This window comes from Vulpes vulpes, chromosome 12, assembly GCF_048418805.1.
Source record: "Vulpes vulpes isolate BD-2025 chromosome 12, VulVul3, whole genome shotgun sequence".
In the NCBI taxonomy this organism is placed as follows: domain Eukaryota; kingdom Metazoa; phylum Chordata; class Mammalia; order Carnivora; family Canidae; genus Vulpes; species Vulpes vulpes.
This window is the reverse complement of record NC_132791.1, coordinates 71,018,465-71,043,919: the sequence shown is the minus strand read 5'-3', so window position 1 is coordinate 71,043,919 and position 25,455 is coordinate 71,018,465. Positions and strand designations below refer to the sequence as shown.

The 25,455-nt window shown below is 44.1% G+C and overlaps 1 protein-coding gene, 1 long non-coding RNA gene and 1 pseudogene across 8 annotated transcripts in view; 2 read left to right on the top strand and 1 right to left on the bottom strand.

Annotated features, from left to right (window-relative positions):
* Window positions 1-15,998, top strand: part of PROP1 (PROP paired-like homeobox 1) — a 109,259-nt gene extending 93,261 nt beyond the window's left edge. For 5 of the 7 annotated variants that reach the window (XR_011995612.1, XR_011995617.1, XR_011995616.1 and 2 more), the window contains exon 6: window positions 11,498-12,677. The gene's annotated coding sequence lies outside the window, so the exon portion shown is untranslated. Of the gene's footprint in view, window positions 1-11,497; window positions 13,132-15,338; window positions 15,407-15,517 lie in introns of those variants that run through there. The other 2 variants (XR_011995609.1, XR_011995615.1) reach the window with 2 other exon arrangements.
* On the bottom strand, window positions 6,511-6,849 carry LOC112932412 (small ribosomal subunit protein eS26 pseudogene; annotated as a pseudogene).
* A 4,612-nt stretch (window positions 15,999-20,610) lies between the features above and the next one.
* LOC140594601 (uncharacterized) lies at window positions 20,611-25,092 on the top strand. Its single transcript, XR_011995618.1, has 2 exons — window positions 20,611-20,814; window positions 22,112-25,092. It is a non-coding gene; the product is annotated as an uncharacterized lncRNA (long non-coding RNA).
* Window positions 25,093-25,455: the final 363 nt, after the last annotated feature.

Here is a 25,455-nt window from a genome sequence, read left to right as displayed (position 1 = left end):
AAGAGCACATATGTGGATGTAATTTATTAATAAAGTCCAGGTTGAAGGATTGGATAGTAAGTCCACTTAAATTTTAAAAATTTAATAGAAGTTAAGGGCACCTTTGTGGCTCAGCTGATCTGCCTTCAGCTTGGGTCATGATCTCAGGGACCTAGAATCAAGCCCCACATTGCCCCTCCCAGCTGCTTGTGTGAGCTTACGTGCTCTTTCTCAAAATCTAAAAAAAAAAAAAAAAAAAAAAGGAATATCATCTCCAGGGGGCCTCAGGGGATAATACTCATGTTAATTAGCTGAGAAGAATGGAGAGAGTGACAGGTAAGGGAAACCATTCTTTCAAGAAATTTGAGTGCCTAAGAGGATAATGTTGATAATGATGAAGGGAAATAGCGGGAAGAAGTTATTGCAGAGAAAATTATAAATCAATGGAGCCAGTTTCCTGAAGCTAGAAACTTTTGAAATGGCATCCAAGACCTACTAGAAGGGCTACTTTGCACCTGAGTAGATGGAATGGCTCTTCCATTCCTTAGAAAAGGAAGGATGCACATACAGAAACACAGATGTTGGCTAAGAAAGGAAGGAGTAGTTGTCCAGTGGCTCATACTTGTTCACTGAAATTGGGTTAGTTGACATGGGGGAGTGAGAGGAGAAAAGGATACAGGAATGTGAGGAGAGTGATGAATGTTTAGAAAAGCCAATAAGGATAATTAGAGAACGGATAGGAATACATAGAAGACAGTCTTGAGGACCAGATAGACTTTAGTGTACCTGTGTTTCGAGTAGCATGATGTGGTACTTTTCTCCAGCATCAGGTTTAATGATAGTGTTATTACATATTACTAGGAACACATTACAAATATTAATTCTCACATCCCCATAAAAAATACTTATTTTCATCTTTTTTTCAAATGGGAAAACAGACTCAGGTTAGGTAACTTGCTAGGATTCACATATCGAGCACTTGAAAGAGATGGAATCTAAAGTAAAGACCATGGGTGCTATTTTCAGATGCCATCCTCTGAACTCTATACTCTTATTATACTCTGCTGTTTGCCTTCTCCTGTAATACCCTATGTGGTCATCTCACAGGATCTCTGATTCCATGATGATATATTTATTTAGTAGATTTATATCACTAAAAATCCCTATTGATTAAAAAAAACTTATGAATTATACATAAATTGAAAAGGATATATCCAATACATCTCAAGGATGAAGGAAATAAGAAAGTACCCTATCTAGGTCCTGAAGGATTGATAACTATACACTCAAATGAATCATCTAAGCTATTGTCCCTAAGATTGGCCCTTTAAAAAAAAAAAAAAAGTCCTGAAATTCATTCATTGTAAACTTAGCAAACTAGGAATAGAGGGGAACTTCAACTGGGTAAAGAAAACCTACATCTCACATCATACTTAAGAAAACTTCTAGTTTATCACTGTTAAGGTCAGGAACAAGACAGGATAGATCTCCTCATCACTCCACATCATCCTTGAAGTCCTAGATAATTCAATAGGAGAAAATGAGAAGCATACAGATTGGAAAATAAAACTGAAAACCATATCTGGGGGCATCACAATGCCAGATTTCAGGTTGTACTACAAAGCTGTGGTCATCAACACAGTGTGGTACTGGCACAAAAACAGACACATAGATCAATGGAACAGAATAGAGAACCCAGAAGTGGACCCTGAACTTTTTGGTCAACTAATATTCGATAAAGGAGGAAAGACTATCCACTGGAAAAAAGACAGTCTCTTCAATAGATGGTGCTGGGAAAATTGGAAATCCACATGCAGAAGAATGAAACTAGACCACTCTCTTGCACCATACACAAAGATAAATTCAAAATGGATGAAAGATCTAAATGTGAGACAAGATTCCATCAAAATCCTAGAGGAGAACACAGGCAACACCCTTTTTGAACTTGGCCACAGTAACTTCTTGCAAGACACATCCACGAAGGCAAAAGAAACAAAAGCAAAAATGAACTATTGGGACTTCATCAAGATAAGAAGCTTTTGCACAGCAAAGGATACAGTCAACAAAACTAAAAGACAACCTACAGAATGGGAGAAGATATTTGCAAATGACATATCAGATAAAGGGCTAGTTTCCAAGCTCTATAAAGAACTTCTTAAACTCAACACCAAAGAAACAAACAATCCAATCATGAAATGGGCAAAAGACATGAACAGAAATCTCACAGAGGAAGACATAGACATGGCCAACATGCACATGAGAAAATGCTCTGCATCACTTGCCATCAGGGAAATACAAATCAAAACCACAATGAGATACCACCTCACACCAGTGAGAATGGGGAAAATTAACAAGGCAGGAAACAACAAATGTTGGAGAGGATGCGGAGAAAAGAGAACCCTCTTACATTGTTGGTGGGAATGTGAACTGGTGCAGCCACTCTGGAAAACTGTGTGGAGGTTCCTCAAAGAGTTAAAAATAGACCTGGCCTACGACCCAGCAATTGCACTGTTGGGGATTTACCCCAAAGATTCAGATGCAGTGAAACGCCGGGACACCTGCACCCCGATGTTTCTATCAGCAATGGCCACAATAGCCAAACTGTGGAAGGAGCCTCGGTGTCCATCGAAAGATGAATAGATAAAGAAGATGTGGTTTATGTATACAATGGAATATTACTCAGCCATTAGAAACGACAAATACCCACCATTTGCTTCAACATGGATGGAACTGGAGGGTACTATGCTGAGTGAAGTAAGTCAATCGGAGAAGGACAAACAGTGTATGTTCTCATTCATTTAGGGAATATAAACAATAGTGAAAGGGAATATAAGGGAAGGGAGAAGAAATGTGTGGGAAATATCAGAAAGGGAGACAGAACATAGACTCCTAACTCTGGGAAATGAACTAGGTGGAAGGGGAGGAGGGGAATGGGTGACAGGCACTGAGGGGGGCACTTGACGGGATGAGCACTGGGTGTTATTCTGTATGTTGGTAAATTGAACACCAATAAAAAATAAATTTATTTAAAGAAAAAAAGACCTAAAAAAAGGGGGGGGGAAATAAAACTGTCTTTGTTCACAAATGACTGTATGAAGAAAATTCACCCCCCAAACTAAATTATGGCAAAGTTACAGGATATAAGGTTAATATATAAAAATCAATTACTTTTTATGTACCAGCAATGAACAAGTAGATTCTGAAATTAGGAACACCATTCGCATTAGCACCTCCCAAAACGAAATACTTAGGTATAAAACAAAATATTTATTAATATCTACATGAGGAAAACTATAAAACTGACAAAAGAAATCCATGAATTAAATGAAGATAACCCTTGAAGGAAGACTCAGTGTCAAGATGTCAGTTCTTCCCAACCTGGGCTATAGATTAAGTACAATTCCAATAAAATTTCTAGCAAACAATTGTGTCAACAGACTTATTCTGAAGGGTTTACACAGAGAGACAACAGACCTAGAATAGCCAACACAATATTAAGAGAAAAAGTTGGGGGCATCACAATGTCAGATTTCCAGCTGTATTACAAAGCTGTGATCATTAAGACCGTGTGGTACCGGCACAAAAACAGACATAGGTCAATGTTCCATTGTGTTGGGCACCCAACACTATAGTCAACTAATATTTGACAAAGAAAGAAAAAAGTATTCACTGGAAAAAGGACAGTCTATTCAATAAGTGGTGTTGGGAAAATTGGACAGCCACGTGCTGAAGAATGAAACTGGACCATTCTTTTACACCAGACACAAAGATACACTGAAAGGGATGAAAGATCTAAATGTGAGACAAGAATCCATCAAAATCCTAGAGGAGATCACAGGAAACACCCTGTTTGAACTTGGCCACAGCAACTTCTTGCAAGATACATCTATGAAGGGATCCCTGGGTGGCGCAGCGGTTTGGCGCCTGCCTTTGGCCCAGGGCGCGATCCTGGAGACCCGGGATCGAATCCCACGTCGGGCTCCCGGTGCATGGAGCCTGCTTCTCCCTCTGCCTGTGTCTCTGCCTCTCTCTCTCTATCTCTCTGTGACTATCATAAATAAATAAAAATTAAAAAAAAATTTCTAAAAAAAAAAAAAAAAAGATACATCTATGAAGGCAAGGGAAACAAAAGGAAAAATGAACTATTGGGACTTCATCAAGATAAAAAGCTTCTGCACAGCAAAAGAAACAGTCAACAGAACTAAAAGACAACCTACAGAATGGGAGAAGATATTTGCAAATGACCTATCAGATAAAGGGCTAGTTTCCAATATCTATAAAGAACTTCTTAAACTCAATACCCAGTGGGCAGAAGACATGAACAGAAATTTCACCAAATTCGACATACACATGGCCAGCAAACACAGAAGAAAATGCTCCGCATCACTTGCCATCAGGGAATTACAAATCAAAACTACAAGGAGATACAAACTCATACCAGTGAGAATGGTGAAGATTAACAAGACAGGAAACAACAAATGTTGGAGAGGATGTGAAGAAAGGGGAGCCCTCTTGCGCTGTTGGTGGGAATGCAAACTGGTACAGCAAACTGATGGGAAAGCTGTGCGGAGGTTCCTCAGAAAGTTAAAAATAGAGCTACCCTATGACCCAGCAATTGCACTCCTGGGTATTTACCTCAAAGATACAGATGCAGTGAAATGCTGGGAAACCTGCACCCCAGTGTTCAGAGCAGCAATGTCCACAATAGCCAAACTGTGGAAGGAGCCATGATGTCCTTTGACAGATGAATGGATAAAGATGTGGTAGCTCTCTCTCTCTCTCTCTACACACACACACACACACACACACACACACACACACACACACACACACACAATGGAATATTACTCAACCATCAGAAAGGACAAATACACACCATCTGCTTTGATGTGGATGGAACCAGAGGGTATTCTGCGGAGTGAAAGAAATCAGAGGACAATCATATAGTTTCACTCCTATGGGGAATATAAAAAATGGTGAAAAGGATTATAAGGGAAAGAAGGGGAACTGAATGGGGAAAAATGAGAGGGAGAAAAACCATTGAGATTCCTAACTCTGGGAAACAAACAAGGGGTTGCAGAAGGGGAGGTGGGGAGTGGGGGTCGGGGTAACTGGGTGATGGGCCCTGAGGAGGGCATTTGATGGATGAGCATTGGGTGTTTATAGGTTGGCAAATCGAACTTCAATAAAAATAAATTTTAAAAAAAGGAAAAGTTGAAGGACTGACACTACCAGAGATTCCAAGATTTAGTGTAAAGTTATCATGACATGGTCGTATTAGCAAAGAATAGACAAATAGATCAATGTAACAGAATAGCCCAGAAATAGGCCCACACTGATATAGTTAATATTTTAAAGTGGAATACAAAGAAAAAAAAGATATGTCCAAAAATTATGCTAGAACTGCACATTAACATGCAAAAAAAAAAAAATCTAAATACAGACTTCAAATCCTTCATGAAGATTAACTCAAATGGACCACAGACCAATTGTAAAATGCAAAACCGTAACACTCCTAGATTATAAGAGAAAATCTAGAGGACCTTGGGTTTGGTCTTAACTTTAGGATATAACACCAAAGCACAATCCATTAAGGGAATAACTGATACACTGGGCTGCATTAAAAACTTAATCTTGACAATGTATTTTGCAAGCATAAGACAGCCACAAAGTCAAAATATTTTCAAAAGATATACCTGATAAAGGACAGTTATCTAGAATATATGAAGGATATAAAGCTCAATAAAGCCCCAGAAATAAAATAACCCAATTCAAAAATTGCCAGAAGATCTGAACAGACACCTTATCAAATAAGATAGATGACAAATGGGCATAAGAAAAGATGCTCCACATTTCTTTAGGGAATTGCAAGTTAAAATAGCAAGGAGATACCACTACATATCTATTGGCATGGCCAAAATCCAGACCACTGACACTCCACATCTTTGCCAGAATTTTGTAACAGGAACTTTTATTCACTGGTGGTGGGAATGCAAAATGGTACGGCCACCTTGGAAGACAGTTTGACAGTTTCTTATAAGACTAAACATAACTACCATATGATCCAGCAATTGGGCACCTTGGTATTTACCCAAAGGAATTTAAAAGTTATGTCCACATCAACACTTGCACATGGGCCTTTATAGCAGCTCTATAATTGCCGAAACTTGGAAACATAAAAGTTGTCCCTCAGCAAGTGAATGGATAAATAGTATATCCAGACAATGCAATATTCTTCAGTGCTAAGAAAGGAGCTATCAAGCCATGAATAGAGACAGGAAGCTTACATGCATATTACTAAGTGAAAGAAGTTAATCTGAAAAGGCCTCAAACTATTTTTCTAACGACAGAATATTCTCAAAAAGGCAAAACTATGGAGACAGTAAATAGATCAGTGTTTGGGAGTAGGGGGAGATGAATCGGCGGTGCATAGAGGTTTTGTTTTTTTTGTGGATTTTTTTTTTTGTATAATCGCCATTTTTTTTTTCCCTTGGAGAACACTTTTTCTTCAGTCCTTAAGGACTTAACTCCTTACATGGGCTTCAGTGGAGGTCGTGGGCCAGCACCCGCGTGTCTAAATCGGGGTGGCAGTGTTTGGTCCTTCTGTGCTTCACGGGAGAGATTCCTGACTACCTTGCTGTGAATGGCACAATTCATGCAATCATGTAGTTTCACATACAGCCTGAGAGGCACATAGGCATTGAAGACACTCGCTTCAGAAATGTCCCCGACAGTGGTGGCCTCCACTATGTTCCGAATAATGAACTTAATAGCCTTGGGCACACAATGGGCGCAGCTGGTGCAGTGAATAGGCTGCTCATGGCCGCGGCCTTTTTGGCACGACCAATTATTCCTTCTTTTCTTGGTCATCTTGGGTGCGGGACTGAGAGACATCATAGAGGATTTTTAAGGCCGTGGAACTATATGATACTATAATGATGGATACAGGTCATTATATATTTATCAAAACCCAGCAAGAGTGGGTCACACCAAGAGTGGTCCTCTTGGTCATACCAAGAGTGACCACCTAATGTAAACTCTGGACTTTGGGTTATGGTCAATGTTGGTTTATTTATTATAACAAATGTTCCACTTTGGTATGGGATGTTGGAGTGGGGGAGGCTCTGCGTGTGTGAGGGCAGAGAACATATGGGAACACTATACTTTCCACTCAATTTTGCTGTAAACCTAAAACTGCTCTGAAAAGTATTAAAGACTGAAACAAAAGCAACAGTTCCATGAAAGTCCAGAGTAAATTGGTGACTCCCTCCTTCTCCTGCACGTAGCTTTACAAATGTTACCGGCAGGGCTCTGGTTCTAGAATTTGTTGTGGAAGACACCAACAGAGACTGATATTTTGCCCAACATTTGTCTTACGTTCCATATCTATGATGCCTAATACAGTGATGGTCAGACCTTGGAGAACTCCCTAGGTGGCTTCCTGGGGGAATCCAACCCATCCCCAGTTACAACTGCCAAAGGCGGGCCAAATCAGCAGCTGTTATGGGAAGGAACACATTGCCTTTATCTGTCCAGATTGGGGCACTATTTAAGCTCTGCAAGTTCCTACGGGTGATAGCAGCTTAGAGCCTCCAGGAGGTGTAACCAATAAATTGATACATTCCCCATTCAACGGCACAGGCAAGACAGGACCATAATCATAGGTCTTAATCCTTGATGAAGGATCTGGAGAAGGTCACAAGTAAACACACAAAGAGGAAACCAACATCCATTAAGTCAAACTGACCTATTTTCACACAAAAACTTAGCAAACATTCATAGCATAGGACATTCTGTCAGCATTTGAGTTCCATAAAGAATCTTAAGATACTTTCAGTAAGTTAGCTGGTCAAAATGAACTTCATATTTTGATATGCATTATAAGATATGCAGGAGACTTCACACACACACACACACACACACACAAATACACATTTTCCTTCATTTGGTTTCTCTATACCCTTCATAAACATTAATGGAGAGTTGTGGGGTTTTTGTTGTTCTAGGCAGCAGAAACAGGGGGATCTTGTTACAACAATCAAGGAGATCACACTAATAATCCCAGAGCCATGACATGGAGCCACAGGAAGAAGTGAACAGCTATGAAGGGAGAAGGGGGATGGGGCCCCTCCAGGCTACAGTTCAATGGTCCCTGCTCCAGCAGAGCCTCCACTGCAGGAGCAGGGCGGTGGGGTGGGGTGGGGTGGGGTCTTCCTTTCCTGGGCACAGGACCCTGGCTGTTGTACAAGGAGGGGGAAGATTTCTGCTACTAAGGTCTTGGGTTCCCTCTAGCACAAGGATATCCACTTCCTGTGGGAAGAAATAGTTAAAAACAAGATCTCCTGCCACCCCCAATCTCTCCCCGAAGGTAGAAAGTTTTTTTATTAAGTAGGTTTTAAACCAGATTGTGATACCCATCAGACAATCCACAACAAGGTTGCAAAGACAGAAGGAATCTCTTGCTCTCATACAGCCAGGCGATGAAAACTCTCATGAGCAGCATGTAAGGGAGTCTTTTGCTTCTTTTTTTTAAAATCCATTCTGACACCCTATATCTTTTCATTAGAACATTTAGTACGTTTATGTTCAAAGTAATTGATAGATAAGCAATAAACTAGTAATAAATGTGTGTTTTGTGGTTGCTTCTGGAGATTTTCTCTCCAGAAAAAGTGTTGTCTGTCACTTTGCAAAGGAGAGAGGTACCCTTTACTTCTTGCTGGACTGGTTTAGTAGTCATGAATTTATTCAAGACACTCTATCTCCCCTTCTATCCTGAAGCATAGCCCTGCTAGATAGCTTCAGACTTTTCCCATTCAGTATATTGGATCCATCATGCCACATCCTTCTGGCTCACCAAGCTTCTGTGGTGAGATCTGCAGCTAGCCTTGTGGGTTTACCCTTTTAAGTTGAGGACTTTTGTGTGCTTTTAAGATTTTTCTCTTTAGGGGAGCCTGGGTGGCTCAGTGGTTGAGTGTCTGCCTTTTGCTCAGTTCATGATCCCAGGTTCCTGGGATCAAGTCCCACATTGAGCTCCCCATAAGGAGTCTGCTTCTCCCTCTGCCTATGTTTTCTGTCTCTGTCTCTCATGAACAAATAAAATCTTTAAGATTTTTTTTATCACTATATTTTTCAAATTTAATTATAACAGGCCTTGGTGTTATTCTGCTTTTGCCAATTTTGTTGAAAGTTCTGTGGTTCCTGGATCTGGATATCGGTTTCCTTCCCCAGATTAGTTTAAGGAATAGCTGAAAACTTCCCTAAATTTTCTCACTCTTCTGGGACTCCTATAACATGAATGTTACTACATTTGATGGAGTCCCTGAGTTCCCTAGGTCTATTCTTATGTTCAATAGTTCTTCTCTTGTTCAGCTTTGTTTTCCATTATTTTGTTTTATATCACTAATTTTTTCCTCTGCCTCTTCCATCCTGTCATTGTATCAAGCCTGTTTCCAATCTCTTATCAGAAGTGGAGAATACAATCGAGGAATTAAAGAATTTACCTCTATAAGGGTCTCACTGACATCTTTTCTCAAGTCCAGTGAGTATCCTTATGATTGTTGCTTTAAATTCTCCATCAGGGGCAGCCCAGGTGGCTCAGTGGTTTAGCACCACCGGTTTAGCACCACCTTCAGCCCAAGGCATGATCCTGGAGACCCAGGATTGAGTCCCACATCAGGCTTCCTGTGTGGAGCCTGTTTCTTCCTCTGCCTGTGCCTCTGCCTCTCTCTGTCTCTTGTGAATAAATAAAATTTTTTAAAAAATAAATTCTCCCTCAGGCACGATACTTCTGTCTGGTTTGCTTAGGTGTCTGGCCATGGCCTTATCTTACACTCTCATTTGGGATAAATTCCTCCATCTTGGCATTTTGTCTAAGTCTCTACCTCCTTCAACATTGTTTCTTCTCCCCATTTGGTTGTAGAATTCTGTCAGTTTTCAGGCCAATTTCTGGGGTATGTAGGATGATTGGATAGTTATCTGGTTGTGTTCATGGGATGAGACAAGCCTAGGATCCTCCTACTCCATTATCTTCCTCTCTTCAAAAAAATGATCTAATATTTTAAGAGGTAGGTTTGTATCTTAGAGCCAAGTATCTACTGGAGTTCTGCTCTCCTAGGAGTACTGCCCTCCTAGGCATTTCACCTTCCTGGATTATAATCCAAAAGATTTTGTGACTAATTTGTAAAATTTCTCAATGGAATATTCAAAATTAGACACTGTGTGAAATGCAGTTTCATAAAGATGGCTCCCAAGCATTAAAGACTATGAGAAACTGGCAAGAAGGTTTTTTAATATATAATCTTTTTAAAAGCTAAAGGACAGAGAAAGAATAAGATGCAAAAATGCTCTGAAAGAAAAAGGGTAGTGTCTATTTCCCTTTACCAGAAAATTTCTTCAATTTGCACTAACCTTTATACCTGAAGATGATTCAATAACCCATCTGCCAGCTCATCTTCAATTTTACCCCTTCTCCCTGAAATTCTCACCCTTTCCTCTTCTCTGGAAGTCTGCTTTAGGATGCCCAGCTGCCTTCCCCTCCTTGTGTTATCATCCCTGTTTCCTTACTTCAGAGGGGATCTCCACTCTCTGCCTGGATCCCTTCCTTACTGCATCCTGGAAGCTCTGGAAGCTCTGCAAGCTCTGAGCTGGGGCAGGTGTGGGGACCCCAACCGGCTCCCTGCCTCTAGATACTGTCCTTCATCCTTTTGTCCAGTGTCAGACATCCAGATGAGGTCATTCATCTGGCTTTTACCTGTTTGATGTTGGAGGGAGTCCGGGTCTTGCTACTCCATCATAGGCAGAAGGGGAAGCTCTGCAAGAATTTTGAAGTAAATTCTTGATTCATTTTTATTTTTAAATGACATTTCTCAGTTCTTAGCATTAATAAGGTTATTATTTTCAATACTATATTTTAACAGATCCATAGGCAAGGCATTATAGATTGTGTAATAAATATGTTTAAATTTTTATATTTCTGTCAAGAGTCACCTAACACAGAAGGGAAGAAACAAGGTTATCCTTCTGGTTACAACAAACTAACAGCTACTTTTCTTTTTCTGTTTCCAGCCCCAGCCTCAGAGTTTTCACCAGCCCCAAGTTCCCCTCCCAACCCATAGGGCAGCTCCGTGGATGACAGGTCTGTGACCTTGTGTATTTGGAGCTCTGACTTTGCCCAGAAAGTCCTGGTGACCCAAAGGTGAACAAGGCCCCTCATGAGGATAATATTCCCTAAAACAGAAAAGTCCTTCCAGACCAATAATAATTTCAAGTCCTTCAAACTGTTTTGAAGGTTTTCTGATTATTGAGCAGAGATACTTCCCCACATGCCTGTGAGTAGAGTCATTGGACAATACTTCTCCCAGTGATTCTGGTTCCTGACCTTCCCATTTAAGGATTTCTCACCTCCCACCAGCAGACATAAAGGCAGGTGTGGGCCTTATCAGTGTAGGAGAGTCTCTGAAAACCACTCATATACAGAGGGAGTCATGGCAAGATGCATCCACATTTCTGTCATTTCCAGGCCAGTCCTTGGCGAGGATCAGGAAATCCAAAGTTTCCTAGAAGAATGGGGAATCCTTGGAAGGAGTTTCATCTTGAGTCAAGGAAGAAGAATCCTGTCCTGACAAGGACAATGGCTTTGTGCCCAAGCTCGGGGCCATAAAGACATCTGTCCCCAGATGCTGAGGAGTTTACAAACTTTACCTTGGACTGTAAAGGTAACTTGTTGGCCTTTACTAGGGCTAGTAAACCCTAGCCCATGCCTATGGAGAAGCCCTGCAGGAGACTCCAGGCCTCAGGTAGGTCTCTTCTATATTCAACCTTAAGTGACCCACATAGGTTGGCCCAACCACCACACTGTGCCTTAAGTAGGGTAGAGAATTATGAGACCAGCCTCTGTTGGTCCCGTCTTCAGGAAGCTGGACAGGACTTAACATGCTGAGCTTGCCCCTCTACAACTGAGGTCCAAAGCAATGGTGCTGAAGGGCTTTGCTACCAGCCTATTCAGAGTGGCCATGATACCCATGGAAGGCAAGTCTAGAGAGTGATCCAGGGAGAGGTTTTGGGCCACTTATACCAGGCTTAAAGAGGTTTGTTTCTCTTAGCAATTTCCTGTGCATACAGGTACCTCCCACTTCCCAGCTCCAGCTCCAAGTCTGGCCTATCCGCCTTCCCAAGGGCCACATTCTGGTCTCCCCACAAGTGAACTATGTTGAAGACATTGAAGTCCTAAGAAGGGTTTCATGAACTTTGAGGCCTGCCTGGTCATCTCTGCACTTATTTCTTGTACTTCTGCTGGCGAACCTCAGGCCCCAGCAGAAGATGTGGACCTCTGCTGACTCTGAATCAGGTCTTGAATTTAGAGACCATTTAAGTGTGGTTCCTCTCTACACTTGAGACAGTGGGGGTGGCGGGTGGGGCGGGGGAGGGCATTAATCACAGTTCCATATACACATGGTTCTTTCCCTTCCCAATGACCTAATGTCATGGAAAAAATGTGACATTAAATAAGATGGCCCTCATCCCCTTCATCCTGGTGACAGTGACTTGGATGGGACCCAGAATTATATCAAGCAAAAATGATAGAGGCCAAGGGACATAGAGGGAACTCAGATTTCTGGTGCCTAGAGGTCTACCATTCTTCCCTCCCTGCTATCTTGTTTGAAGCATATCAGAATGAATGTCTTTTTCTCCCTCATAAATCTCAGTCTTTCTCTTGAAAAATTGATACACGATCCATTGTACTTCTATTACCAATTAAAAAAAGCCAAAATAATTAGAATTACAACCTTTTGAAAAATACTTTTCCATGAAGAATTTAAGCTGTGAAAGAGTTGCTAGAGAGTAGCCATGAATGGCAGCATTTCAAAAGAACATCCTTGGGGACGGGACCCTCTGCTTAGTGTATCTAAGGCCAGGCAGAACGACTCTGCTAGGAACTGATGAAGGGGGCAGTTCACCCACAGGTTGGTCAGTGACTGGCATGGGTGCAGGCACATCTGCTGGGACTTGAGCTCAGGCACCTGTCTGAGCCCTGGTAAGGCATTTCATTCTCAATCTCGAGTTTCTAGGTCAGGCCCTAGTCCTCACCCCCGAGTTAAGATTCCCATAAAGCTCTCTTCAGTTGCTCAAGGAAAAACAAAAAGAAAAAGAAAACCAGAAAAACCTGACCATCTAAACCCTTTTAAAGGCTGTTACGTGCTGCTCCTGGAAGGGCTTCCTGGGCTGGTCCTGCAATGTTCCTGATGTTAAGGAGACTGTCGGCTCCCATCTGTGGGCATATCCAGCATTCCATTTAAGTCCTGGCTTTGTTCTTGTATTACCTCCTATGCTCATGCTCACCCTACATGCTTGACCACAGCACTGTTTAGCAGAGATGCTCTCAAGTCCTTCTCTACTGACTTCACCCTCGGTCATTTCCCTTGTCTGCTCGTAATGGGTTTCATGCCTGCCGATTTTAGATACAAGTCAGCATCAGGTATTTTCTTGTTGGGACTTGGATTACTCAGTGCTCTTTAATATTGCTTTTGTTCTGTGGTGAAGTGCTATAAATGAGATGGATTTCAATTTTTAAAGAACACTGTATTTTGCTTTGCTTCAGATGGCCTGAGCTATAATTTCCAGTGAAAAAGCTGGAAGAACTGATGGAAAATCCACAGGAGGAAACACACACACACACACACACACACGCATGGGGGGGGGGGGGGAGATCCTGAGTAGAAGGTGGAAGTTTAAGGATTTCCAGGGTTTGCCATATACTCTTTAGGAGCCACACTCAAGACTGGAATGAGCTGGTCGCACTGGGCCACATGATGGACCTAGAGGGCAGTGCTCACACAGACATCCCCCTCCTCCTCCCCCACAGCAAAGCAGACTGACCCACCTCAGAGGCCCAGTCCACACTGAACATGGGTGACACTCATCAGCAAGCTCACAGAGATCCCTTACTATCTGAGACAGGATCCTAGCACGAAGGTGGGAGGCGGGGGTGGAAATCAAGATGAAAGGTAAAGGGGATTTGAAAGAGAAGAAACCTCCAGAGGCTGACAGATTTTTCAAAATCCTTAAAGATGATGGGCTCTCCATAACCAATAGGCCTTGGGAATGGATGGGACATTGGTGAGGAAAGGGAGTTAGACCTAGACCAGGGCTGGACCAAGAGAGAAAAGAGGAAATAGGTGGTACAGCTCCTTCAAGAAGCAAAATGGACAGGGATTTCATGGACAAGTTGCTCATAGACAAGGATCCATGGTTTGTAAGGCAGTTGAACAAATCCACCCAAAAAAAGTTCACTGGGCCTCCTCACTGGGAAGGGGTTAGAGGCAATAAGCAGAAGGACCCTGCACCAGCACTCAGGCAGTCAAAGCCTCCTAACCTCTCCCCGCCTCAGTCCTTGGAATGTATACTCTAGTATCCCCACCATGGAGGCTGTTCTAAGGACATAATTTTGAGAGTATATATAGGTGTTGGGAATGCTTAAATGGCATGAGTTCTCAGCCAATTTAAGACTTCTCTATAAATTTTCAAGATTTGTTAGGTAGGTGTGGAGATTTGTCTTGTGGCCACTTAAACAAGGGAACCTATATATGAGGCTTGTCTTGTTAAACCTGTCACTTACTCTCGAGTGGTCTGCCTTTTTTTTTTATCTCTCCCAGCCTTCTGTATAGAACTGCTTCAGATTATACCCAAAAGTTCTAAGTAGGTTGGGACCAACAGAAGGCACTAATTCTCTGAGGAAGCCAAAAGGGAGATTTGGCCTGTGCAAGGTTGTGCAGCATGATACCAGACGCCATGGATAACATGGTGGACAGTGACAAGAAGGATTAGAGTGGAGTGGACCAGATGATAGGAAGCACCCAGAGGCTGAATTGGATACCTAGAGGGAATATAGCCCCTATATGAACAGCCAGGGGGGATTTGCCCAAGGCTCATGCCAGTATGCCATCCAGATGCCTAGAGGGCTAAGAATCAGGCACTTCAAAGAGACCATGTATGATCACCTATGGAAGACTAATAAAGCAATCCAATCAAGACAAAGGAAACTGATGGAATTGAAGAGCCCAAAAAGCTCATTTTGAGTTCCAATTCCAAAAATAGTCTACATGAGGAGATGTTCCCACTTTCTCTGCAATTCCTAGAAGGTTGCTAGAGTTTTGTAAATGTGCATAAGTATTTTGTTTTATAAGATTTTAGTTCATTAAAATAGGTTAAGCAGCCATTAAAGCGTTAGGCATGAAGGACTTTCCCCCTGGACTTGTTCAGCGTGGACACACCCTTAGGTTTTAGGCAAAAATTCGGCAAGAACATGTGGTGTCTTCATGAGCTTTTCACATGCCTTTCTATCCTCTGGTCCTCCCATGCAGATGCCATCAACAGCTCACAACTTACCAGCTCTAGGACAAGGCCAACAACCTTCCATTTGGAGAGCATGGTGAGCTCCAAAGTGTTCTGTGTGCAGAGTCCTCAGGTCCCTTAGGAAGCGCCCAATTCTGGAGCACTGCATGGTTCTCGCCATGTCTGTTTCCTGCTTTTCTCCCAGCAGCCCTCAAGCCCCAGCAGTATGGTTCACCTCCTCTGTCCATCATCCAGATCCTGGACTTAAAATTAGACCCCGGATCCCAGTTCCATTTGAGAAGATTTCCATGAATGCTTTCTTCCTCAAAACTAGTAAAGTGACAAAAAGTGAAATGTAACTAGATCTTCTAGTTCTGGATTGTAGCAGGGACGGAGATGGAATCCTAAAAATAGGAAAGGCAAGAGACACAGAAGGACCTCAGTTTCCTAGGGAACTTGGTACCTGTCACCTTGTCATAATCATTCTTCCTGCATGGAGTCTCCTTTACAATCGTTAACAACCTTTACTGCCTGAACTTGATCAAGAATTTACCATTGAAACTGGACTTTGATTCAGCTTGAGAGAGAAAAAGAGTATCACAGTTATGTACTCACCACTCCTCCCCATCCCCAAACCCAGCATAGGGAAAACAAAATTTGAACTTGAATAAAATAAACCTGCCTCTTTCTACTTAGACTCTGGAGTTGAAGGGGTCCCAGAAAAGACAAAGGTCAAGTTACAGCTTGGAACTAAGGCTTAGCTAACTTGGGGTCTATCATACTCGTCCCATTCCTCTCCCCATCATTTCTGTTCCTTGAAAGATAAGTTATACCATAGGAGACCATATAGATAAGGTGACCTGCTGATTAGCTACAGACAAAAAAAGCATGCTCAGCATTTCTTCCTCTGAGTGGAGAGACCAGGCCTAGACTCAATGGCTGCTTCCTGGGGAACCAGGTTTCAGGCTGCTTGGGGGCATTAGGGGTTGAAGCAGATGCCCATAGACTCCAGGTATCCAAACATGGGCATCTGTCCGAAACTCTCCTGCAGAAGCTGTACAGAGAAGCAGCAGCCCCAGGCACCACTAGAGGATCCAGGCACTGCATCCCCAAGGTTCACCTGGGGCATGCTGAGGTGGGGTTTATGATCCAGGCAGTCACTGAAGCACTTTTCCCCACCTGACCCTGGACCCCAGAGATAATTCTGTACTGTGTAATAGCATGGAACCTGCCCACAGTACCCCAGGCTCACCATGGTGCTGGGTTCCTTGATGACCTAGAGTCCGTGCTACCCTCTCACCCCACCTTCCTCTAGAAGCCAGCCAGGGTGTGGGAGATATCCCAGGGCAGAGCCCTGACTGGGACTGAGTTGATTCCAGCTGGGTTCTGTCAGACCATATGGGCAGAGTGATACCCTACTTCCCCAATCAGGTGGCACCTACTGGAGAACCTTCTAGAACAGGCAATGCCCAAGAAGGTCACAAAGCCCGCAGGATCAGTCCCTATAAACAATCACAGATTGGTCTAGCATGAGTGATTCCAGTGACCTATCATGGGTGAGTTTTCTATCCATATTAGAAAAAAAAAAAAAAAAAAGATACTCATTTGGCCAAAGAGGTTATAAACAAGCTTTGAGAACACTTTCAAGATGTGTGCTTGTTTTATCCAATATGATCGTGAATGGTTTCACTGAGTTATTTGAACATGTGAATCTGGACTCCCCCATCTTCTTTTTAGTCTACAGCACACCCACTCCCAGTATTCTAAAGGATTGCTCAGGTACAAATGGGCAAGGACTGGCAGAGCAGAACAAAGCCCCACATCCTGGAGTGAATCAAGATGGACAGTGACCTGGTTGGGCCAGACTCAATCCACAGGCAGCCCTGAAAATTCATCAGGGCCCATCCCTGAGCTCCAGAGAGCTCTCAGCAGATTAGAAATGAGGCTGAAAGCCATGGCTGCATTCCAGGACCGCTAAGTTCAGCCCCATGTGAGCAGCCTCCCTATGGAAAGTGAGGAGCAGCCTAGAAACTACCAACACCTCCCCACACACACGGTTAGGGACTGATGACCTGGCACTCAGTAACTGGAGTCTGAAGAGGCAAGTGAAATCTCTCTGGCCTATGTTCAAGGTCCATCCTCAGAAGTCCCACTTCTCCCCCAGAGTCCTGTCATACCCAGAAGGCCATCAGCAGACAACTCCATGAACACTGCCTGAAAGAAGGCTGGGCAGGGAACAGCTGATTACCAAGTGGAGAAAAATAAGATTACTGGAGTGTTACCTGCAGTATATTCAGATTTCAGGCTCCAATTTGCTTTTCCCAAGTTCCCCAAGTGAGTGGGATGGGTCACATTTATGGACTGCAGGCCCTAGTGGATGCAGGGGCTGCTCTGGCTGAGGCCACTCTGGTCCCTGGTTCATACTTTGCTCTGGGCTATGAACTTTAGACATGACAGGGCCCCTCAAAGACTCACAGGGACCTAGTAACTGATGTGTGGTAAGGACCTCCAGGATCCAGTCTTCAGTCATCAACATGTCCATATCCTGAGTTTGCACCCAAGAGAAGCTCCCAGTTCTCAGGAGCAGGAGCCAAGTTCTCCTGATTGTGAACCAGATGTAGAAGCTTTGAGAATCTTGGAACACTAACCCTAATTCCACTGGAGATAGGTATTAGCACAATCTACTGTAACCATGAACTCTTCATTCCTCAAACCAGTGTCATGAAATGGTTTGGAATGGAAGCAGGCCACTTTCATCTTCTTGGTGGCCACAATTGGAAGAGAGGGATAGGGAAGCCAAGGAGCAGGGAGAGGGTTTAGCTTCCTGGGGCATGGAGATCAGGCACCCAGTCCCCCTGCTTTTTGTTTTTTTTTTTTTTGGTTCAATCTTAGTGCTCAGAACTCATTGACCTTCAGGGAACTACTTGTCCATCAGAGAAGACAGCCTTTTTTTTTTTTTTTTTTTTAAGATTTTTTACCTGAGAGAGTGAACAAGTGAGAGCACAGACAGGGGGAACAGCAGAAGGAGAGGGAGAAGCTGACTCCCAACTGAGCAGGGAACCCAGTGCAGGGCTTGATCCCAGGACCCTGAGATCATGACCTGAGCCAAAGGCAGATGCTTGACCCAGTGAGCCACCCAGGTGCCCGAGAGGGCAGCTCTTAAATCCTGCCTTCAGCATTTTCTAGGAAGGCAGCATCATCCTTTCATTTCCTAGTACTGCACTTCACCTGCTCATTACTATTAAGCTAAAGTTTCTTAAATAACCTCTTACCAGAATTTTTGTGTTGTGTATGTGTACCTGTATATCGGGTACCTCGGGGTCACTTGGTCTTGCTCTCCAATTTCTGGCAAACAGGGAGTTTTCTCCCAAATTATATCCCAGTGTACCCCTATCTTTCTCTTGAAGAGCTGCCCTTGTTATTGAACAATTCATCACTCTGCTACTCAGAAGATTCATCAGTCATTAGGATTCAGTCCTTTGACAAGTATAGCCTTCCCATGAAGAATATAAACTTTATGAGAACAAGCTGACTTTGTGGTTGCCATAGGGCACCTGTGAATGGCCAGGATCCAAAAAGGAACATCTTTATGGTCTTGGATGCTCTCTTGTGCAAAGCCAGAGAGGGACTCTGCTAGGGCCCATGGAGTGGGCAGTCCACCCATAAATTAAATTAGTCAGCACTCAGCATGGGCTCAGATACATAGAGCATCTTTATGCAGGTTGAGGTATTGGTGGCTGAACCCAACTAGTCCTGGGCTCCAGGTGCTTGCCTTGCCAAGCTGTTCAAAGACTTTCCTCCAGGGAACAGAAAGGAAGCATCAGCCCCAGATACACCATGGATACCTGGATTCCTTTGTCTTGGCTGAGAGGTGGGTCTTATACCTACATTAACTATAGGTTGATACCCCTCCCCAACCCACAATCCACCCAGAGGCTTCCAGGGACAACTGGCTGCCCTTAGATTTCAGGAAGAAACCAATGAGTCAAGACTGACCATGATGTGGCTCTGACCAAGGTTCACACCTGGATGACCCAGAAGTCAGGCTCCTCCTCCTCATCCTTTACCCTGAGACCTTCAGTGGGTGCCAGCCACCACCAAGAGGCACCGCAGATACTAAAGGGCTAGAGGGCCTATAGTAGGAAGATCTGGGTAGAACTCATCCCTGAGCAGGTCGCTGTGGGTGTCTGAGCCCCCTATCCCCAGCCCCATCTCACCTACATTTAGCCTCTAAATCACATGCTGAGGCAGTGTCTGAGGTCATTTCAACCCAAATCAGTTTTATGCTCTCTGCTCAATCACATTTCCCCTAACCTTTATTCTGTTGAAAGGTAATTTTTCTTATACCTTCCAAGAATGTGAGGTTACTACTTCTCCAAAAACTTCCAGTCATTTCCAGGGACTTTGGAAACTGTCCTTGGCTCCCTCAGGTACCCACAGCTCTGATCCATGAAGACCTTCCTCCAGGAAAACCTAATACATTCATTTATATCAAGTACTTTGCCTGTAAGATACTTACAGTGCTCCTGTATTCAAGTATTCAGCCAAGAGCTTAAGTGTATTTATACAGAAATATTTTACCTCAAATCTCTTTACTGGAAAAAATTTTTTAAACACTGGAGAGACACAATTTCCCTTACAGTGAGCATTTGCCATAAGCTTTAAAGCTGAATGTGAGCATTTCCTCACATCTTCAAGCAGAGACAGCCCTAAGAGCATCTGAAAAGTTACTTCATCAAATGCAATATCCCTCCAGAGTGAATCTTGGGAGAAAGTCTAGGGCAGGCCTTCATCCTCTTCCCCGAGCTTCTCTGATATGTATAAAGCCCTCTTCAGTCTCTCAGGGGAACACACACACACACACACAGTCCTACCTGGCTGTTTGGAACTCTTCCCCACCCAAAGTGCACATTAGAACCATGCCAGATCTTCAAAACTGCTATTTGGGATTCACCTGGATCAGCACATCAGAAACCACTGAAGAGAGGACCCTTATCAGCATTGGGAAATGCTCTCCAGGTAGTTAATATGCAACTACTTGTGACTCAGTAAAATCCCCACCCCCTGCCGCAGTGGAAGGTAGGGAAAGACCAAGGAGGTGCAGCGCTCAGGTGCAGCTCATGATAGAATGCATGTTTTCTAGTAATAGATGTTAGAGAGTTAGAGGTCTCTAACCCAGGCTGCATGCTGAAACCACCCAGAGACTTAAAAAATACAAATCCCTGAATCTCAGTCCAATATGCTTAAGTCTTAAGCACTGTGATGGATCTTTGGAAAAGAGTCCACTGTAGCATCAGGACAGGGAAGCTGTACTGCCAACTGAATTCACCTGCATGTGATCCATGAAGTTGCTGAGGTTACACAGCAGTGGGAGAAGGTCTTGACCAAGGACTTATACCGGGATTTACCACATGTTGGCTGAAATCAAGGACAGATGGAGCACCAACTGGAAGGTCTTGATGCACAAGATGACCAACACCTCAGTCAGGGGTTGGAGCAAGCTAGGTGAGTAACACTACACTGGAGGGTGATGTGCAACTACCACAGAAGCAGAGCTCCTGAGGCAAAAGAGTGCTTAACGTACTCAGGATGGCGTAGGACAACAGTGTGGCTGGGTACAGACAGTGGAGGAAGATCAGTGTGATCTGTTGAGTGGATGTAGAAGAAACTACTGTCCTGAGAGTTAAACAGGAAGGTTTGGTCTGCATACCAGTGACCATGGAAGCAGGGTCCCCATCAGAATGCTGCGGTGGTTTTCCATTAATGCCTAGTACGTTTACTCCCAATATGGAAGGAGCATCTGGCTCGTGCCACTTTTTTTTTTTAATGATAGTCACACACAGAGAGAGAGGCAGAGACACAGGCAGAGGGAGAAGCAGGCTCCATGCACTGGGAGCCCGACGTGGGATTCAATCCCAGGTCTCCAGGATTGTGCCCTGGGCCAAAGGCAGGCACTAAACCGCTGCACCACCCAGGGATCCCTGTGCCACTTCTTTATACTCAAAAATTGCATTATTTCTTCTGAAGTTGAAGCTATAAGTGAATAAAAGGAATTCAGGAACTGTTTCCCTAGGAAAGATGCTGGGCGGGCGGTCCCTTCCCCTCATGAACACCTGGAGGTTCCAATGATATCTCTACACTGCCAGCCCTCCATGGTACCTCCACACCCTTTCCTGTCTCTTCCCCCAGAAACCCCACCCCAGCCGGAGGCACTTAGCCACCTCTGCTCACTAGTTCTGAACTTTAAGGCCATTGAATGTCAAAGCCTACTGCACCTGACCAAGGGAGGTCATGGCTACTTCTGGACCCCAAACCTAACGAAATGAAAATAAGTTGTGTGATTGAAGGAGGGGACATCTACTTCTGTCTAGTGCCTCAGGCCCAGACAGAACAGAGACCAAGGAGCGGGGAGAAAAATCCAGTTTCCTGGTGCCTTGGGACCCATTATTCTTCCTCCTCTCCTCTATTACTCTTCCTGCACGGAGACTCCTTACGCATTATGGGTGGTTTATCAGATCTTAGAAGAGGTAGTTGGAGTCCTGCCTTCAGCCTTTCCTGCCTGTAGGATCAGACTGCTGTTCTGTCCCATTCCTGGACCTAATTCCCTCCATTTACTATGCAACTGCTGCTTCTCACTTCAGTAGACACAATAGAAGCCTACAGCAGAGCTTTATAAATTTTCATATTAATATTTGTTTATTTGTACTGGGGCTTTTAGTCCTCTTCTCCATGTTACCTCAAATTCAGATGAGCACATCCCCTTGAGTAGACTCAAGTTTGGTTTTTTTTTTTTTTTTTTAAGATTTATTCATTTATTCATTCAGAGAGAGAGAGAGAGGCAGAGACACAGGCAGAGGGAGAAGCAGGCTCCGTGCAGGGAGCCCGACGTGGGACTCGATCCTGGGTCTCCAGGATTGCGCCCTGGGCTGCAGGCGGCGCCAAACTGCTGCACCACCAGGGCTGCCCCAAGTAGACTCAAGTTTTATAACTGAACTATTGTTTAAGACAAACCCATGCAGCAATGTATACATCATCTTTTCTCTTAACAATGCCTAAGACTAAAAACCCAGATTATACTATTTGTAAAAAAAAAAAAAGAAAGAAAGAAAGAAAGAAAACCTTTGCCATGCAGAATAGAAGCTTGGGGAGAACTCAGCTGCCTGATGGGTCACAGAGGGCATCCATCATCTCACCCCTTTGGCAGGAATGAACATCTGCACCCAAGGAAGGGTTTGGTCAAGTACCTTGGACCTATATGTTAAATCCCAGGCTGATGGTCACACTGGGATCTGCTCCCTGGGCAAGGCACCACACCTCAGTCATGGACAGCCTTGGCTACAGGCACATCTGGCCAGGACTAGACCACCACCGCCCTGATCAGAGACCTCCTCTCCAAACTCCTGCACCCAGTTACCCACATACGAGGGTTGATCTTAACACCAAGGAGAGGACATACAGGGTTGCCACTGTGGATGTGACTGCTGGTGTCCATGGGAAAAGCCTTGAATGCCAGAACTATTTTTATTCCAGAGTGAAGAACCATCAGCTGATCTCACAATTATATACAGACTGCTTCTGCTTCTGTACTTCCCACTTGCCTAGAAACCTTCAACAAGGAAAAAGGGTTCTAAAATCAGGGGTGTCCATTTGTGATCACACCCCCTCCTTTCCTTCTGCAGTAGGGGGCATGGAACCCAAGGATGCTCTGCAATCTCTACCCACATGGTGATCAAACACACCCTCTCCCAGGGACCAAGTCCAACACTCCTTTAGGGGCACCTGTGCTTAAAGACCTGTACCCCAAGCCCTAAGTTCTTGATTTAATCGCAGGATTCAAGGATTGGGCTAACTCAATCAGGTGGGTGAGACTGAAGTTCTCTGGTGGTTTGAAAACCACAAAGGGAGATCTCCCTGGGTTCATGCATCTGGATTCATCCGTCTAGATCCATCATGGTAAGACTTCTATCCCTTTTAGAGAAAATGCTGGCCAAAGGGAAAAGCTAAAAACAAACTTTGAGAAGACTTGTAAAATATGTGCCTGTTCAGTCACATATACAGATGTGGAATTTCAACCTGGGTTGCAAATTGATTCCTTGAAAGAGATTTAAATATGTGACTCTGGACACTCCCATCTTCCCTCTAGACCATAGCACAGCCACTCCACTCCCAGGATTCTACTCAAAGCCCAGCTCAGAGGCACCTGTGAAAAGATAGTAGAGATCCAAAGCCCAAAACATGGAAGGAATAAACTGGGACGGTGACCTGGTTGGGCCTGACTCAATCCATGGGCAGGACTTGCCCACGAACTCTGCCCACCAGGACACTTCTGTGATCTCCAGAGACAGCTCTCAGCTGAGAGGCAGGGAGGCTGAAAGTCCCAGCTACGTCCTGGGACCCCAGAGCTCAGCCCCACACAAGCAGCCTCCCTGTAGAAAGTGAGGAGCAGCCTGGATACTGCCCCTCCCACAGCATGGCTGGAGCTGATGAGCTGGCACTCAGCTCATCATCATTCACTCCTCTGTGTGAAGAGGAGTTAAGTAGATCCAGAACCTCAGTAAGGCAAGAGGTGGGTGGAATGTCTCGAGCCCATCTTCATGATTGGTCACCAGAAATGCCACTAGATCCCAGAGCTCTGTCACAACCAGAAAGCTGTCAGCACACAAAGGAAAGAAGGAGTATTGCCTGAGAGAAAGCTTGCAGACATCCTTGAGGCTGAGATTCTCCACAGAGTGTACATTAGAACCACCTGGGCCCTCCAGAACAGCTTTTATTCAGCACTTCCCCCCCCCCCAAGATCACCACATCAGAATTCCCGAAGATCGGACCCCCATCAGCATTAGGAAGCCATCTCTAGGTAGTTCTAGTCTACCACCCAGTGTGACACTTTCTAAAATCCCTGCTCCCCTGGAGCAAACTGAAGTGGGAAAGGCCAAGGAGGTCTCTGTTCTCAGGGCCAGCTTGTGACAGGGTGTATGCTATTCCTCTATGGGAATAGATCTCTACCTAGGCTGCATGCTGAAATCATCCAGAGACTTCAAAAATCTAAATCCCTAGACCTCAGCCAAGTGTACGGAGGTCTCAAACACTAGGGCTGACCTTTGAAAAGAGGAGTCCACTGTAGTGCCAGGACTACAGGGAAGCTGTCCGCAGCTGAATCATTTGCACACACAATCCATGATCTCCTGAAGCTTCAACGGCAGAAAAGGGGACCTTGACCAAGGACTTAAACTGGAATTCACTGTTGACTGAGGTCAAGGACATACCAAAGGGGAACCTATAAGGGGCACCACCTGGAAGGTGTTAGTGCACAAAGTGACCCCACAGTCAAAGGTAGGAGCCAGTAGATGAATAGCACTGGAGGGTGATGAGCCCAGAAGGATCAGAGAAGAGAAATGGTGAAGACAAATGTGGCTGGAGTGCCATCAGAAAGGATGAATACCCACCATTTGCTTCAATGTGGATGGAACTGGAGGATATTATGCTAAGTGAAGTCAGTCATTTGGAGAAGGACAATCATAATGTCACTCATATGGGGAATTTAAGAAATAGTGAAAGGGATTATAAGGGAAAGGAGGGGAACTGAGTGGGAAAAATGAGAGGGAGACAAACCATGAGAGACTCCTAACTCTGGGAAATAAAGGGCTGCTGAAGGGGAGGCGGGCGGGGGGATGGGCTGTATGATGGGCCCAGGAGGGCACTTGATGGGATGAGCACTGGGTGTTCTACTATACGTTGGCAAATGTAATTTAGATAAAATGTAAAAAATAAAATTTAAAAAAATGCTATGGCAGTTTTCCGTGGAAGTGACTCCATACTCAGATTTTTAGTTCTAGTGTAGAAATATTATTTAGGATTTCAAGATTTCTGCTTAAGTTGAAACTGAGTGAAAGATCAAGGGAATTCAGGAATTGTTCCCTAGGAGGAGATGCTGTAGGCCCCAGACGTGATCTACATGAAACATCTTAAGTTCCCCAATGGGACTCCTGCACCCCCAGCCTTTCAAGGTACCTCCATATTTCTTGTCTCTTCCCCAGATGTAACACCAGTCTCAAGTCCTTAAATTAACCACAAGATTCATGGTTTGGCCTGAATCAGGTGGGTGAGACCGAAGAGTGCAAGATGCCAGGACTCAGGGGAACCTAAGGA